The following is a 19,158-nucleotide window of genomic DNA, read 5'->3' on the forward strand; positions in this document are numbered from 1 at the left end:
TCTCTATAAAAGACTTCAGGGAGGGTATAAATAGCAAAAAAAGGAAACAGTCAGAAAATAGCCATTAAGAGGGAGACATTTTGATTGAAAATACGTCTCTTTCTCGCGCGTTTCTAGGATATCTGGTTATTCAGTGATGAATACACTTTTTACTATTCTCAGTCCTGCAATGACAGCACTGCTATGGAAAAACATACTGGATTATTCTCTTTCTTGCACATCAACAGAAATGTCAGCAATGATTTGACTGTCAAAACCTTCAGTACTGAAGTGACGCAAAAGGCTGAACAAATGCACTTGTATTTTTGATCCTCAGGTAGAAACCGCAAAGCTTGTTGCTAGGCAGAAACCACCTTCTTTATTTGCAAGCGAGCAAAATTTCATAGGGGTGTTGGAATCTTAGAAGCGGTCTGCAAGAGCTTGCAGCACAATTTCAGCCTAATTTCTTAAAGCAACTTGAGTATTGCACACCGCAATGCAGCACAAAATACAGGTGCCCACCAAACCACATGTAGAACCACTTTAATGCAAATATAATCTGTTTGTACAGAATTTATAAGAAACAGCCGATGAGCATACACTGTAGGATGGAAAGGCTGGGATTTTTTTCTTAAACTGCTTGCTTTATTAACAGGATTTTCACTTTAGAAGCTGAGGCAACCACTGAGCTTGAGCAGCAACTGCCAGAGCTCAACGAGAAAGGGATGGAAGGCAGCACGTATGGTCACAGGTTCATATGACACACACCATGCAGATTCCAAGTAAAGTCTGTGGGAAGGAATACGCTTAATTTAATGCAAGAGTTTAAAAACTATACCCAGAAGAAGAGCTGTCAAAAAAGCACAGAACAGAAAAATGAGCAAAGACATCAGAAAGCCCTCCTCAATGAACATCTGACAGCTGACCATCAACTCAAATTAAACAGAGAGACATCTGACAAAACCCTAAGAGCCCACCATAGGAGAGCAAGCCCTTTCTTCTATTAGGTATCAGGAATCGTTTTGATGGTCTCGAAGGTATCACGTACTGAAGCAAGAATTTTGACATCTTTATGCTCCCAGTAATCATCGTCACTTCCTCTCTCAGAAGGGAAGATGAGCAGGCTTTAAGGCCAAACAGCACACTCTTAACCAAGAGCAGGCAGCAGCAGTAGGCAGGATCAAACCCTGCCAGAGGGAAACCCAGGGTGTTTTTCCCCAAATAAAGCTGCTAAGCATAGAGCTAAAGTCATTTGAGCCTGAACAGCTCCTGTAACTAAAAATTGGCTGATGCTGGCGGTACCTACATGTCAGGATCCTTCTCATCCCATTGTGATTCTACACTTGCACGAATGGCTCACAGGTACGAGCCCATGAGCTGGAAGCAGAGATATCAGTCACGATTTCCATTATGTGATATATACCTCATCCACATGTATAAAGATAGCTTTGACTCATTATTGCTAACTAACTCATCAGATTCCTAGAAACCACTGGAAACGGACTATGGCATTCTCTTAAGATTATCAGTACACACCACCCTCAATGTTGCCAAACTCTTGTGGCTTTAAGCATAAACTTCCTGTTATTTGACATTTACTTAAAAATTCCAGTTCCCACCATCAACGAAATCTAGGAAAATCTCAGGTTTCACACTGAAAACAAAAGCTTCAACTCTCTGTGGTGGCTTCAAAGAAAAACTTCAGGATATAAAACCTGTTGTTAAAAAAAAAAAAAAAAAAAACAAACCACACCCAAAACCCACACCCCACCACCAAGTCCCCAAAAGGCAAGTAAAATAAATCACAGAGTTTTAGTTTGAACACACTACTACTCAGTTGTCGGCCCTAGTCATCAGGACCTACATCATTAGACAGGTGGTACTCTCTGCTCCTTCTCACTGTTTTCCCACATTTCCCACAGAAATACACGTATGCACTTAGAAGCCAAGTTTGCTGTTGCGTATTAGCATAGCAGGACAATAAACCATGCCAGCTCTCGCACCAAAATGCTTAAGTATGAAAAAGAAATTTTAAAATAACATGCAAATCAAGGCTGTGAAATACGTGGAATCCTACAAGTTCACTGGTTGCTAAAAGACTCAAGACTAACCCTTCAAAAACAAGGGCAAAGAATGCTTTTAAAGGAAGTGTTTGAAGCCTTGTTTTATTTCCCACCTCCTGTCATCTTCACTTTGTCCCCTCTCCATCATCACCACAAAAACAGATATACTGATTGCCTACGTTTTCTGCTCCTACATGCCACAGACCTTTGCAGGTAAAAGGTTATTTAGACTCATTTACTGTTAGCACTTTAAGAGACATTGTCAGCAGATGCAATTATTTTTTTTTTTCCCAGGAGTTAAAGAAACACGAGCATCTGTGTACAAGCAACAGTGCAGAGGCCACTGACCCACCTTAAGCAGGCCAGCAAACAATCATCAGTGGTCAAATTTGACGAAAACGGGGCGGATTGAAATACATTGCATCAGGTTTCAGATCCTACACAACAACCAGTTGCCTTTTAAAGGAGGAGACTAGATGGTACGAGGAGCAGCACCCACGTCCTTGAATAGCACTGGCCTTCCTCCCAACCTGCACGTGAAATCCAGTATTTACAAATTACAGCAGGGATAAGGACAGTCTAATAACAACAACAACAAAAAAAAAAAAACAACCCACCAAACCAAAAAACAGAAAGCAAGCAATTTTTTGTGGTTTATGCTTGATTCTTTTTTTTCAAAGGGATCCTCTTGTTCCTAATGGATTGCCACCAATATTTTCCACTTTAATCCCCTGTCAGAAGACCTCATGTCAATGTCATCATCTTCAGCCAAGTAATAATGACGATGTTCCCTCTAGCTTGTTATACTTCTGCAAAGTTAGAAGCTTTACCCAGGAAAATAAATATAGATGGCCTATAGGGAGAGCCTGTTTTGTTTTAATACTTAAGAAAAGGCTCAAAAAAAAATGCTCTTTTATCTGTCACGATGACCATTTGAAGTCTTCCAGGATCAGCATGAAAAGATATGAGGCTTTGAGTGATCTGGCTAATAGACGTCAGTCACGCAAGTTTACTAGGTACAGAGTAACACCCAAACTTTTAACAAGCTAATCCGATGTACAAATCGGCACCCTTGGAATGAGCCGATTGCTTTAGCCCAGCCTTCAAAAACAGCCTTGCGCACTTCAAACACATATGCCAATTTGTATCTCGTTCCCAAACATAAACCTGACAAATTTCCCTAAAGTCATTAAACTCACTGGCCTGACTTAGGTGGTGGAAAACAGTATATTTCCTGTGACACAGAGACCCGGTGGTTCCCAGACATCCTTTCAACACACACAAGCCTCCTCGCAATACACAACAGTCATTTTCCTCAAATGCTTTAATGAATTAAACAATAGCCAACATAGGAAAATACACAATTGAAAGGGAAAGGGGGACCAAAACTCATCTTCCCAGATAATCAGGTCTATTTCTCAGCTATCAAAGATAATTGTATCACAAAGTCCTCTAAAGAGGACACCGATAGCTTTATTTTAAGATTAGAGGGGATCTGGGGAGGATGCTCTAGTAATCTTAGTGCAAGGATATTGGAGAACCTCACTGCCTTACCAGGACACCTTCTCCATTACCCCACTGTATACATCAAATACTTTGTACATTTTTCTTCTTATGCCAATAGTTTTTCTTTATTTTAAACAGCTTTCCCGAATTCTCAAGAGTTCTCTCTTCCTGCGGGAAATAACTGTACGCCAGCTCATTATTTGCTGTTAGGTTTAAAGATGCCAATTCCTTTTAATCGCCAGTGAAACAGACATACGCTATTTCCATTACTATCTACATTTAGTCTAATTTTTATCAATTGGTAGTCTGCCTCAACATTTTCCTACATCTCTCTCATGGTCTTCCTCCACCAGGACTGCACTCTGTGCAGACAAGATGTTCTTCCACCCGTTGATGCACAGTGGTGAACGCACTAAAGGAGCTCTGTTTTCACAAACACTAAAACCAGGTTAAAGACAGTGACTATCATAAGGATATCCCAGAAGGAATACTACCATTTCAGTATGAAACGCTGATGAATACCACAGCATAAATGAGCGTGGGTTCCTCACAGAGGGGTCTCAGCAGTGCTGAGGGCAATCAGAGCTACTGCAGAGCCTGGGAGATGTCACCAACTGAAGTGGTGGGACTACAAGTATCCAGCACAGTCTAGGTGAGAAAATTCAAGCCGTTTGAGGTACGCCATGATATGCTGTTATACATAATGAAACGTGAAATAAAACATAGATTACATTCATTTTCATTTGAAAAAAAAAATATATATAGCGTAATGCAGGAGTTCTTGAAACATTTTTTGTTTCTCTAAGTTAAGCTATCCCTACTCTTTCTTCCTTTGTTGCCTTTTCTTTGACACTTCTATCCTCTCAGGTAACCACAGATTAAGTGCATTTTGCTTTACATGCAGGAACTAGAAGCTCAAATTAACCTACTTCATTACGCAGTTCCTCCTACAGCTTAAGGACTTTACTAGAAAACCTGAGCACAAGTCTACATTTTGAGCGTACATGCCTTTGAAGAATTCGGTCTATGCAGACTGCAGGTAATAAACAAGCGCCCAGCTGAGCCATCGTGCCTCACTCATCAATAACCAACTGTGCCAAACACAAACCAGTTGAGTCCAAGGGGGAAAAGAAAAATCAACCCAAACCTAAACAAAACAAAGAAAACAATTTTGTACACTACTAACATGGTCTTTGCACAAAACTTTCTGGGCAGCTTCTCCCAAAGCAAAATTATTATTTTTTTTAAATACACAATACTCAGCGCACAGATGACCCGTAACTTATGACCAATTGCTTTACACTTCTTCCAACACCACCGGTGGATGAAGGCATAACCAGAACGAAAATGCCGCAGGAACGGACCAAATACCACCAAGTCTCACATACGCTTTTCCTGATTTTATTCTTTCCCAATTTATATAATGGCCCCTATTTTTCATCCTGCCATTTCTTGACAAATTAGGTGCATTTTCACTAGCGCTAGCTTAATTGGCAAACCCTGAAAGAAAATAATTGCTAACAGCAAAGCAGCATCATGCTGATGAAACAGACCCGCGCTTAACCACTAGAATTGCCTTAGCAAACATGGACTGCAAAACAGCAAAAAGCTTCCACTCAAGAACTGAAAGAAATACATTATTTCCCCCCAAAAGTCTCTTTCAATTACTGGAATTAAACATAGTAACTATTTTTCCCAATACCTTTTTTTTTTTTGAAACAAAACTAGCCTGCAGCTACAGAAAAAAAATCCTCTTTCCCCGGGGGGGTGGGGGAAGAGGCAACCCATAAATCTATATAAGATTTAGCAACAAACAAAAAACCCACCACATATTATGAGATATTCCCTCTTCCCCCCATTTAACTTTGCTGCTTGGACACTGTGCAATTATACTCTCCATATTCAAAGACAATTGGTATCAAGCTTGTTTTAATGCAGAGTTAGTTTTCCAAGCTCATACTCCAACCAATTTGTATAGTTACAGCTCAAGTGCCCTCTATCAAAGGCAACAAAGACTAGAGCCTTTGAGAGCTCCCGATACAAGATTATTATTTCCATATATTATTTTATTAATTTCTCTTTCTCATTATAGGAACACTCCTAACATTTCTTCTTGATTGTGTTTATCAGAAAATATATTGGAATACAAACGCTTAGCTGATGGCTGCTTTTGGCTATTAATAGACTTAGGAGAGCAACACCAGTGAGAATAGTTTACGCAGACAAAGTCTCATCAATTAAGCTTATTCTGCTAGACACCACTATTCTGTCTAAAATCTTGCAAGAGATATAAATAAGATTTCGGCAGTTTTCAATCAAATCTGGAGACGCCTCTTGTTTTTCAACTTTGAACCTCCTGAGAACGACTACTTTTTCTTGTTAGATCCACACCCCCCTATTTTGTCATTGTTTGAGGCCCTTCTGAAGAAAAAGAAAATTAAGGCAGAGACATTATCTTACTGTAGAGAAACTATAAACACACATAATAGATATAAATATTTATATATATAAATTGTACATTTTATGTATTTGATTTATATATCTTTACATTTTAATATATGCTTATTTGTGTTTACATAAAACACACTAATCCCATTTTGTCGGTCACATTTTGGCTGGTCTCTTAATTGCTGGCTGCAGTTAAGTAGTAAATACCACACATTACAAAAAGAAGCCTTAAGCATGGTATACATTGTATTCAATGCTCTATATTGCCATGGTTTCAAAAGAAAAAGAAAAATGCCAATTATAAGTCTAAATTAGAAGTTAAAATGCCTAATGATTAAATACACGTTATAAAAGCCAATGAAACCATTACACATTTCTGTGCAATGCTCCAAGCACTTAAGTGCCAAATATCCTCCGCTTATGCTTACTTGTAGAAATAAAGAAGAAATCAACATTTATATCTTTTGTCAATTCCCTTGCCAACTCTAAAAATAGAGATTCTCCTCCTACATTAAACCCCATCTTAAGATACGTACTGCTATGCATCACACTTCCTCATTAGCAGCATGAATACTAGACATGGCAATCAATTCCTGAAGAAACAAACCAAAAAAATCCAACTATAAAATACCGATCAGGTATTTCATATTGTCACCCTAACGGCCAGCGAGAGGAAAAAAATCCTCTTCAAAAGCAGTTACAACAGACAAGAAAGAAAAGGCAGAACCCCAGGTTTCCAGAACCGGCAGTGCCGGTTCACAGATTTACAGCTTCGACTTCTGAAAATACCTTGCCAGAAACCCCGTGGTTTCTGCATTATGTTGGCCTTTTCCAGTGGGTAATTCCAGGCTCCATGTGATATTGTGAACAAAAGAAAAGGCAGAAAATGCGTTTCTATGTCTGTTTGTGTTTTTCGGGGAAGAAATTATGACAAACGTATGAGAGATCTAAGCAGTTTTGTGAAAAATGTAATTGGCCACTCCACATACGCCTTGCCAGAAAGCTCCACGACACACAAACTAATAAGAGAGAGAAATGAATACACAGCAGAAATCAAATATTCTAGCCAATGTCTCCAAGGAATATGTCCTATTAAATTTAAACTAGAAAAAACCTATATTTAATAAAAAAGGATATTCAAAAACAATCAGAAAAGCAGTGAGGGGTTTTTTTTGAGTACTTTAAATCTTGTTATACAGATTGAAGTCTCCACAAGTTCAAATACAACTTTAAGAAACCTTCTATAATATCCAAAATTGTGTTTACCTGCTGTGAAACAATCTGTCTTACTTGGCACTAGAAACCACTAACTACATCAATGATCTAAAAATACTGAGATTTAAATTACAGGAGAGAAGTGCGGGACTTAAGTTCTATAGCCTGCAATATATTCGATTTCCATTGCAGAATGGCCATATCGTCACATTTTTTCATTGCTGTGCTCAGTACCAAAGAGTAAACAAAAATATGATTATAAAGCACAACACTGAAATGGTAGAGGATAATGTATTTTATGAAATTTGAAGAAGAAAAATGGAAGTGGTGGGACTTTACTGACCATGACAAATTGATATATATCACAGACAGCTCTATGCTACAGATCCTTTGAAGTACAGATGTATTTCCGGGCTTGGGTCCCAGCCTGGACCTTCAACACCACTGTTAAATGGGACCTTCATTTAACAGTCTTTGGAAAAACAAAGGGCTTTCATAAAAATTCAAGAAGGTACCTCTAAGACTTCAGAATTTAATGAGTGCTTTGGAACTTCAGTTGCCCTAAATTCTTTAACTGATATTTGACTAGTTATAAGCATCTTCGTGGGTTGGAACCATGCAATCCAGTAATATTTGGGTTTTTTCCTCTACACATTTTAAGAAGTCTATCTGTGAATGAAGTATTTTTCACCTATTTAATCATATTTTGAGTCTAGGCTAACCTTCCCCTTGCAAGAACCGAAACCATCATTTTGTGTAAAACACGAAATCTGTTTGGTCAATACTTCTTAATATGTAACGCTATGCTATTTGAGCCTCTGCATTTATTGTGATACCTTCAAGATTTTCAAAGGCTGATGAAACATGACACAACTATGAGAAAGGGCAAGTTAATAACCACTCCTGTCGCTGCAAGTTCAGTTCCAAAGAACTGCGACTCTTCTTGCAAATCACCCTTCCTTCCTAATAAAAAAAAAAAAAAAAAAAAAGACCTTAGCCTTCGTATGTTTTATTGTAACATGTCAAAATGCAATGGCAAGAATTTATGCCCTTGTCTTCTCTTTTGCATTAAAACTTATCCGCCTAAGAACTTTGCGCAAAAGACAATAAAAGAAGTAAAACTAGCTTATTGTATGTTTTGCTTAATTTACGGCACACTCTACAGGAAAACAAATCTGCTGATCAAATATCGCATAAAAACCTGTATCTGCTGTACAATTTGAAACATCAAGAAGGGGGAAAGAGGAGAGAACTGGAGTTTCATAGAGAAGAACAAAGCAAAGGAACTATTCCATGATATTCTAAGTATTACAATATCCCAAAATCACACAAAACAAATCTGAAATTTGGGTTATAAGTATTAATTAAAAAACAAACAAACCACAAAATTCATAGTAAATACACTCCATTTCAAAATGTGGTTAAAACACGCAGGGACCTTCTATATATAGGTGCCAACTATAAGCAGGATGACAGATATTCCAAGTTTTAGCAGATATCAGCAGGAGCAAGTGTAAATAATTAGTAGCAACTCCGCTGGAGCGTCACTGGACTTTCAACAATGCATGACTTCGAAACAAATCTGTATGATTGAGTGAAATCTTTCACCCTATTAAAGAAATAAAAAAATCCCAGTCTAAAGTACCAGAACTTTTCTTACTGTAAGAAATTTATCATCATAACTAAACGAGCAATCACCTGACATCATTGAAGTTACAGTAATATAACTAACTTAAGGGAGGACTTGGAAAAAAAAAAAAATTATAACAAAATATCTTGGAAGTTGGCTTCAGCTGCCTTAGAGACTTCACTTATTTTCCAAAATACTTCAAGTAAAAAAGAGTTGTATCTCTGAGCAATGTCTATTCTCCTTAAAATTTAGAAATCCAACCAGCATTCCAGGAAGTCTTTTTGCTGCACAGGACTGACTGGGCTGCAGTTTTGTTTTGTTTTTTTTTTTTTTTTCCTTTTGCCACTGCCCAGGTTTCTGTGTTGCACAGGTGATTTTTCCACAGATCTCACAGATGAGCATTGGCTTTTATGTGAATACACAGTATATACAGAACAACCTGAGAAGTTTAATTTTCTTCCCCAAAAAGCGCAACACAGAAATATTCATAAAATCTCAAAATATACGGTATCTAGCAGTAAGTTCAGTGCTGTAACTTCCTTTTGTAGGTCCACAGCTGTCACGAGGCAGAGAATGTGTGGGCAGAGCATAGGTTGTCCACTATATATCAAGGTAACTTATCTTCAGGAAATTTCCACAATTTAGGAAGGATCAAGAACAGGCCCATCAGCAACTCGGGTAACAGCACCACATAGCCTGATGTATTAATGGCTCAACTAAACATGAGCACCAAAAATAGGTTTGTTTTGAGTTGAGAATCATGCCAGAAAAGCCCTGATATTCACAAACTCCTGCATACATGGAGATCTGCACCCACCTCACGCCTATGATCTCAGCAAGTGTTACATCTAATGGATACTTTTTTTGCGTCAGAGAACACCTAAATAAACAAAATTCCAAACAACAGCCTTAATATTTCTCTCTTCTTTCTACCCTTCTCTTGGTTCTCCTGAAGAGAGCTGTTGAGTTAGACAGCCAGCTCACGGAAAACAAGCATACAAGTTGGGAACTCCCTGCTAGTATACGATGATAAAAATATTTGGTTTTATTAACAGTCAACCTCATCTTGACCTAGAAGCAAGGAGTCTTGAAGTCGTGGCTGTCATCTTCCAAAACCAATGCAAGATTATCAGCAGCTGCAAAGATAACATCTCTGAAATCAGGAAAAGCTGTAGCGGCTTTTCAAATATTTCAGATAATGCCATGATTTTTCAAGTCTAATTTGTCATTTTAGCTGGAATTACAAAATGAAATGGATTACATCCTGTTTGATGACAGAAAAACTTTCTAATCTGCGTTTATCCAGCATCCTCCACAGGATGCAGGGCAGGAGGAGCTCGGAGCTACCATAATAGAGGGAACAAGACCACTAGCCAATATAAGACAAGAATCTGGTATGTACGCTTAGGGACAAAACCAAATCTCTATTAAAACCGCAAAAGTCCTATCAGCATTCTGTTAAGCAATGTTAAACTGCAGTTGCTCAAAATGCAGGACAATAAAGACTCTTAAACATTCATTGACCTCCAAGGAAAGTTGGACACCGAAATATCACAGACCCTTATGAAAATTCCAGCTTCTTATCATAATAAGCTACAACTAAACAGGGTTTCTGCACTTCAACTCCAATTATAGTAAATTAAACAAAATCATTGTAAATGCAATACCCTGCTGTTGATTACAAACTATCCTGCTGCTCCATACAAACTCTGCTTGATTTCAATGGGAGTCATAAGAAGAGGACGATGGTAGAAAGCGTGAAGCACAACCGTAACGCTGACACTGAAAATGGAGCTATCTTCTTCAACTGAGCAGAAATAACAAGACCCTTGCACGACTAGTTTCAGGTCAATCTTCCTGGCTCTGTAAGTTTCATATGAAAGTCTTCACTCGGTTGACATCTAAAATATTCAAACATCAGACCCAAATCAAATAGGTTAAAGGACGGGTGAGATTGGAAGTAGGCTAGAAGGAGATGACAACAGCCCACGAGTCCCGCCACCGGGCTAGAGGAGAGACCAAGGCTCGCTATGCCCCACGGTAACTTGGTGACGTTAGCTTCAACCATCACTGCGAGTTTACCTCCTACCAGTGCAGGGTTTTAGTAACCCCCTGACACTACATGGTGTAGCACTGGTACAGGAACTGTTAATTGTACATCAGTACAAGAACCAAAGGCTGGTTAGATTCCAAAATGACACAACACTTACCAGTCAGTCAGCAGAACAGAAATATAATTTAAGTATCCCTTTACGTATGTCTGTAAGCCAAGAAAGTAATATTTTAATCTGTTTTAGAAAAACAGTTATCAGAGATCATTTGGAACTTACTGAGATGTAATGTAGCCGTAATGGGAGCTCACTGTTCTACACTTTTCATTTCACTGCATGCTGTTATTTATTTCTTCTTGTACCAGTTTTCACTGCAAAAACATTAAATGAAGGAGAAGGACTGGTTGCTATGCAGAGTTCACAGAGATACCAAGATGGCATTCATGACCTGATTTTTATCACCAGTGGGCACAGAACAAGATTTACATGCAAAAGGAAAAAATACATTAATGTTACATTTCAAAAGAGATTTTAAAAACATGGAAGTCAAGATTTTCAAAGTGATGGCTCCCACAGCATACATAATGCGTTATAAGGAATATCCTGTATTGCTATATTCTATGTTTTATGTCTTAATACATAAGTGCAATTTAACCTAGTTATGATTGTTGTGGGAACCGTAAGCAGCCATCCTGACAATTTCATTCTCAACTGCAATGTTGTACTAATAGAGTCTTGGTACTTGTTTGTTTCAAAAATGAGGGAGGAAAAGAAAGGAAAAGATACAGGGAAACAGGGCAAGAAAAAGGAGGAGGATTATTGTCATTTCTATACGTTCTGATCATTTCAGTCCACAGTGAGCTTGGTATTTAAAGAGAGGTGAAAGCACCAAGTATTAGGAAAATGAGTACTTATATTAATAAACCTTTAAAACACCACGCAGGCAAATCCCGTATCCATTTTATACATCACTCCGCTATGCCAAGTCCAATGCACGTTAACACCAACGCAGCTAGATCCCCTTTATCATGTTCCCAGTTACGATGCAGCCAGCCAAGAAAAGACCTGTCTCTCAGTCAACTTAAAGATCTTACATTTTCCACTAACAGGTCATAGCAAGATCTTTTCTGGCCGAAGGGAAATTCTTCGGTCTACAATAATATGATAGCAAAAATAATGTTAAGTGACGAGTTCTGAAGACGGACAAATTCAATCTAAAGGGAAGCAATGTTCCCCCTTGCCTTATCCCCAGGAGACAGACACAAGGTCTATGGCCTGATCCATCTGCACAAGCCATATGAAAAGACATTATCTTGTAACTCTTATGACATCTGCTGCTATATGTTGTTTATTCAGTTTGCGTATTTATTGCTTCCCCATTTGGTTTTCATCTTCTCAGTATAGACAAAGCCTGTGAGACTGCACAATAGTTAAGTCAGTGGGACCTGATCAACCCTTTAAGTACTACTACAAAAATTCTAAATGCTAATCATTATCATTTACAGCTGTGAAGATCATTCTCAAAAAAAAAAAAAACCACAACAAAACACAAAACCCCATAATCTCTTGCTCAAAGAGCTTTGCCTTTATACCTAAGTTTTGCAGTTTGTCCCCCAAGCCCAAGTTTCCCACAATGTACACACACCACAATTATTAAAGAGAGGAAAGTTCTAGCCACTGGAAGATTCTTCCCTTGTCTGTCTTCTCCTACAGAAAAAGACCCAAACACACCATTGCCTTCTGAAACTTCAAATTTCAAAGCCACAAAAGTCGAAGAAAGATCTCATTTTCTCTCAGAAGCATCTTTGAAGAACAAGGAGTAAAGGAAGTTTACTGCTCTTTTTCATTTTCTTTCTTCATCTGACTTTTCCCCATCCTTATCCACATTGTTACCATCTTAAATCCAGACAAGTTTTAGCCTGCCTCCAGTCTAACTGGAGATCTAAGAATAAAAGGTCTGAAGCTTTTTATGTTTGTATATGACCGTAGCCAAAGACAGGTGCAAAGGCTGCCAAATGTAATTGCTGGCATCTTAATTTATGCCTAATGTTGCATTTTTCGTTATTCGACCAAAGGTTAGAATTTGAAAGATTAATGGTCTCCTAAAAGATACTATCTGACAGAACTGCCCAAATTTCAACTGTCAGGTTCAACAAAGGGTCTTTCTCCTTTCTCGGAAACCTTCGTTCTGGAAAACATTTAGACCTCACAAAATCAAAACACCAAAGCACTGACAGAGTAGAAAAATATTCAGACAGATTAACCAGCCTCCAGCATCCCTAGTGGTTGCTTGACTCAGAACGAAACAAGGCAGGACTCGTTAAGTGTCGAACTAAACAAAACCTGTTCTAGTCATACTAGTCTTACCAAAACCAACATCTCTCAAACATACTTGCTTTGACCCACAAAACTTCTACTTTTAGAAAACCATCATGTGCCAAAATATGTGCCTACCTATCCACAAACAATCAGAGAATCAAGCTTCTTTCACTGCAAGTGGTCTGTCACCAATTTTATAAAATCAAAGAAAGGACAGCCACAGCAGAAGACAGACAACAATGCATCTTTTCAATGATTGTTTTAAAACCAACAGTGAAGGAGAAGTCCAACACTTGTAAATATTCTGTCTACCGTGTGCAATTCTGATCCACGCTGCTCAAAGCTGGTGAGACTAGAGTGCCATGGTGAGAGTTCTCGTACTTACCGGGATTGGCCTGATTCTTGTCTATCTTGTCTTCTAGTCAAAAATCTTGCATCTCTCATGTTCTGGCTACAACCAGAGCGTGACAAGAATATTATTGTTCTGGAGGCTCTGGCGTATAGTGATTTCCATACTTAGGACAGCCTACGAAATGAAGTAGCTGACCTTTCCGTACATGGCACATGAATAAATGGGACATGGTTTGCAATTTACATGGCTGCCTGCAAATACTCTTGTCATCTTATGATATACAGAACTAAGACTGTTGATAAGAATTCTGGGCAGTATTCAAAACCAAACCAGGAAAGAAAACACAAAGTAAAACACGAGTTTCAAATGTGTTGTCACTCCTGTAACTTTCCACAAACTAACTAAGTTTAGGTTCCTTAATATCATAATAAAGGCACGAATTCGAAGCCACATTCATTGGGAAATCCTTAACAGTGAGTGAGAAAGCAAGAATGGGACTCACCTTCACGCAAAAACCCTGGTGCTACAAAGCCATCTGCCTTCCATGCTCTGTTTGGCTGCATGAACATGGAGCTCTGCCTCTATCTCTCCCCATCTGCCTCCCACCTATGCCTGTTCAATGCAAAGGACCCTTTTTTCAATGTGTGGAATTAAAACGGGAAGAGTTTAATAAGCCTTTCATCTTGACCATAAACTCTAGAAACATCTGCAAAATACAACTCTTACAGATACTCAGTTAGGGAGGCCAGAATCAGTCTTTTAAAACAATCTGTAAGACTTTTCTCCTCCTCAAAGGGCTCCTCGATACAGAAACTCCTGAAGCAGCAAGTCTCAGACAAGGAGAGAGGCAGTTCCCATATTTTTGGTGGGTAACACCTTCCTGGAGAAGGACAAAACACATGGCTGTCCAAGCATCATCATTCATAAAGCATCGTGAGATGGCTTGCATCACACTGGTAGCGCACACACTACTAGAAGACGTCCTCTGGAGGATATTCTTTCCCTTCCCTTCATTATCAGATGCCTTACTATTATCCTCCGTACTGTAAGAAAGAGCTCTCAAGTGTTTTAACTTCTGGATAGCCACTGTATTTGGGTTGCCAGGAGGGGTTCAAACACAATAGCAGAAACCTCTTTCCATTTCGGTGGAAGTAATTTTCTCAATATGCGAACATTTAATATCTTGTAACAATTGATCCAAATATCAGACTGCACTGACTCCTTGCCACGGCAGAGTTCGCAGTATTTCAGCTGAAGTTGCGATTGGCAAAGCTGCTGTTCCAACCCTCCCACACCACAGTCCTGGGCGGCTGCTGGCTGTAATTCCACCCATGTACTTATACACCCTATTAGGGGCCTTGAGATCAGCTTACCTTCTTCTATACTGAAAATACTCTGCCGCCTTCTACTGAAATCAAAGCTCTTCTCGTTTAAGTCCAAACATTAAACGGCGCGCACAAGCGACCTGACAAAACTAACCAAAATATGGCAAAGCATTTAAACAACTTTTTCAAATTCTCTGAAAATAAAAACGTCCGCATAACTTTCTTTTACATCCACTTCAGTTTTTATAACCTCTTATAGAAAAGGCTTGTTGACTTAGTATGTTAAATATTTATATCCATCCAAGTATGTGAACCAATACTGTACAAGAACAAATTTCACATACCTAGTTGGAATCTCTGGCAATTCAGACAGGGAGAAAAAAAAGAGAAAACAAAACAAAAACCAAAAGAAAAGAATTACATAGTACTGTAGAGCCTGAGGTCTGAAGGGATAATTTAAGTACACTAAATTTATTTCTGTTTCAAGAGACACAACATAAAACTTCTTTCAATGGTCTTTAGTTCTTCTGCCAAGCACTTCTCTGAGTATGTTCCAAACTCAAAATTACCTCCCAGGAGAGTATCTCAGGTTGGAGCTTTCTTTCCTTGTTTCTTGGTTTACTCCTATATTATAGATTATTGGTTCCAGATGTGAATTGGGGACGGTAAAAAGCCTTACAACTACCACATTTTTGTTTTCTTGGTCCTTTAGGAGATTCTCTAGGAACTGAAGGGAGTCAATTTGCTTTTCATCTATGGACTGTCTCCTGGGGAAGTCTGATCTCAAGGATGTACCATAAAACTTACAGACCTCTTTCTTTCCCGAAATGCACGCTTGTGGACACTTCTTACTGCCCCAGTTTGGTAAAATCACCAAGTACTTATGTGATACTTTGGAGACTTTTAAGAAGCAGAAATGCTGTTAGTTTACTTAGTTAAATTTAACCTAATCATTTTTATTCCTTCCTTCCACCTTAGCTCTATTTTACTGCTCATGACCATAGTGAATGCAAAAATTTAGTCACAGTGAAGTACAGCTGAGCATTGTATATATATACACGTAAAAAAAAAGAAATCTGGGCATGAGCAAAACAAGGCAAAACAAGTCACTGAACAACGACTGCAGTCGTATCTACTTTCTGTGGAAGCTAATGTCAGCTGAGCATCATCCTACTGGAGACAAATGGGTAGTGACATCCTGTAACCACTGACACGCACGTAATTTAACACTAAAACATTCACAACTGTTTTAGCAGATCAGACCTAAGGTTTTTGCAGCATCAAGTCCTAGAGAAATACACGTGCAGACTAAATAGTGACACACATGAAAGACAATTTATGCTTCTGACTCACTCTATGTATAAATTTACTGAATGCAAGGGTACCTTTAATTGCTTAGACAATGGATATATGTTCTCATCAGACCATCTCAGAAAACCAACACAACAGTCTGTAACTCAATCTATACTACACCATAGTAGAAAAACATTGTCTTTCATCTCTACTGGCCAATATAAAAGGTTTTATCAGGCAATCTTACCTTTCAAATAGCAAATTAATGCTAAATACATTAATGTTTTACTGCTGCCACGGGCTTATTTTATTACCAAATCTGGCTTTGGACGTTATGCCTCCAGCCATCTGTTTTTTGCAAAATTTAAAAAGCATTACACATTTTCAACAACATAAGAAACTATTAAAGAAGCGAACAAAGAACTCTATATAACAGGGAAGCTGCTCTTGCACAGGCAGGGAAAAGGGAACAGGCGTAGGGGCGCTCCCTGGTTCACAGAGGTGTGCAAAATAGGTAATCTAATGATATGAGAAATACCAGAAAATTCAGAGGAACTCAAGGTTAGAGAAACAGTATGTTACTAAAAACAAAAGGAGAAAGACTGGCTGGAGCTAGCTGCAGCGAGCATAAAACTGTAAAATTTCCAGTAGTAAGAGAAAACTTGGAGACCAGGAGAGGCACAATGCTTCAGGGCAGCTGGAAAAGAAAAAGGATAACTCCTGGTTTAAATTAAACCCTTCTTTTATGTTGAGAACAAAACTGGAAAAGCAATTAACATACTTGTCCCAGCCACCCATCTACGGCTGGTACCTCCTTGGATAAGCAGGGAAACAGGGGGTGCACAATGGAGGGCAACCACTGCACAGCAGTCAAAATGACTCCTTAAAAGGAGCCTACAACAGCACAAAAAGAGACTGTAAAAAAAAAAAAAAGCCTAAAATTAATGGCATGGAGCAGTTATACGAGAGCTAGCGAGCGCTTCAGAAAGAAGGAAACAAAATTACATTTTTATCCAAAAGCCACCCATTTAAGCAGCACCTACGCGTACAAGCCAGTGACACAGAGAACTGGTTATCTCGGTTCACAAACTTCAGTGATGTCAAGGCCACATCCAAGAGTGAAACTGTGATGCCACAGAAGTCAGTGGAAGCTTTCAATGTCAAAGCCAGAACCTCTCACACATACAGAGCCCAGCAAACCAGACAACGTCTGGTTTTAAGTCACTTCTGTACGCCAGCCTCCAGAAAAACCCTGTCATGTGAGAAATAACAGATTCTAATGCAAAGTTCCAGTCTCAAGACAAAACCTACAAGGTCTGAACAGAGATGTAAAAGGCAACTAAATTCTTAGGTATACCTACACAATCATTACAATATCATACATTTTCATCATACACTTAAAAAGCTGTTTAGAAAAATATTTATATTCTAACAATAAAACATATTAATAAAGCATTCCTTTTAAATAGTAATTATTTTATAATCACAGCTGCATCAGGAAAACTAGTATTTTTTGAACACTGAATGGCACTTACCATAGGGAATTATAAATAATCATTGTTTATTAGAGAGGGATGACCTTTTATAAATATTCTACAAAGTGAAGATAAAGGGGAATTCACATGCCTGTAACAAAACAGGTCATGCCTACTTTGTACTTTTTCCAAAAGCTTCCCCCTCAAAAATGTTTTTTCTATTCAACTTTGACCTGCAAAATAAAAATCTAAGTGAAATCTGTGTGCAACACTTAAGAATGCATCCACAAGTGCCAGATTTTTTACTTGTATATATCATCAGGTTTTTTTAAAAAAAAACAAACACACACAAAACACCCACCATTGTTTGAAAAACTGTGATGGCAAGGGCTAACCCTGAATACGTAATATATACAAGCACGTATTTCTAGACTTAAAACATAAAATAAACCAGCTGAAACAAACCTATCAATTCTTTCAAGCTTTGCCTCCGGTACTAAAACTCTCAAATTTTAACATGGTTGTGACTTTCCCTTTTTTTAAAACGTCTGGTAACTATTTTTCAAATTCTGTTTATCTTGTACCTGTTCCAATTCTTTAACATTATCACCGGCTAAAACTACCAGAAACATGTTATTGCACGGTTTGTCTGAAAGAGAATCGCTAAATAAAGGCAGTAATACCCAACAATGCCAGCAGAGACTAAAAGCAGCAACAGGAAAGGGAGTGTGTTCATATTTGCTGTGGATTGAAGGACTACACAAAAGTAATAACTGTGACTGAGCTCCCTAGTGAAGGTGCCATAACTTAATTGCATCTGCCAATATTAGCACAACAGAGGCAAACGTATACTTCTATAGTGCCTCTTTATCATAAAAGATTCTAAAATACCACAATCTGTGATTAAGGAGAAAAAAACCCACACATTCAGGGTGTGTAAGTACAAAAAAAAATGAGTACTACTGCCTTCCAGATGAGGACACTGAGGAATACAGAGATTAAATGAGTAATGACGTTGGTCAAAACAAGACCTAGAAGGATAGCCAGCACCCCCTTCCCCATGTGCTGGAGATGCCATCATTCTCCAGCATCTTCCACTCTCCAGTGCTCCCTTTAAACCCAGACACTTTGTGGCAGGTAGAGAACATGTGTGTGTGTAAGAAAAGCCCACTAATGAAAGTGTAAGCATATTTAAAATATTTGTTGTCTATACATGAAGATATATGGCCTGTAACAAGAAATCAGGAAGGTCTGCATTTTTAACAAGAATAATAATAATTAGGAAAAACCTTCCACATTTCTTTTGTACGACCTCCTGAAGCACATTACAATTAACTGGAGCCTCCGGATCAAAGTGTTCCGGGAACTACTACTACAAGACAATCGGCAGGAAAGTGAAAGAGCAAGAGAAATGCTTTTATTTATGCAAAATTCTGTCTACAGGATCCATTTTGTTATAAATCTAATTAGACTGAAATAGCACTTACACAAGTAATTTATAA

At 38.4% G+C, this 19,158-nt stretch overlaps 1 protein-coding gene across 12 annotated transcripts in view; it reads right to left on the bottom strand.

Annotated features, from left to right (window-relative positions):
• ARPP21 (cAMP regulated phosphoprotein 21) overlaps window positions 1–19,158 on the bottom strand; it is a 206,583-nt gene that overhangs the window by 113,103 nt on the left and 74,322 nt on the right. Inside the window, exon 1 of one of the 12 annotated variants that reach the window (XM_082498962.1) lies at window positions 11,172–11,194. The exons of the other annotated variants lie outside the window; for them this stretch is intronic. The gene's annotated coding sequence lies outside the window, so the exon portion shown is untranslated. Of the gene's footprint in view, window positions 1–11,171; window positions 11,195–19,158 lie in introns of those variants that run through there. 12 annotated transcript variants of the gene reach the window in all.

This window comes from Vanellus vanellus (genome assembly GCF_965231255.1).
Source record: "Vanellus vanellus genome assembly, chromosome: 2".
In the NCBI taxonomy this organism is placed as follows: Eukaryota; Metazoa; Chordata; class Aves; order Charadriiformes; family Charadriidae; genus Vanellus; species Vanellus vanellus.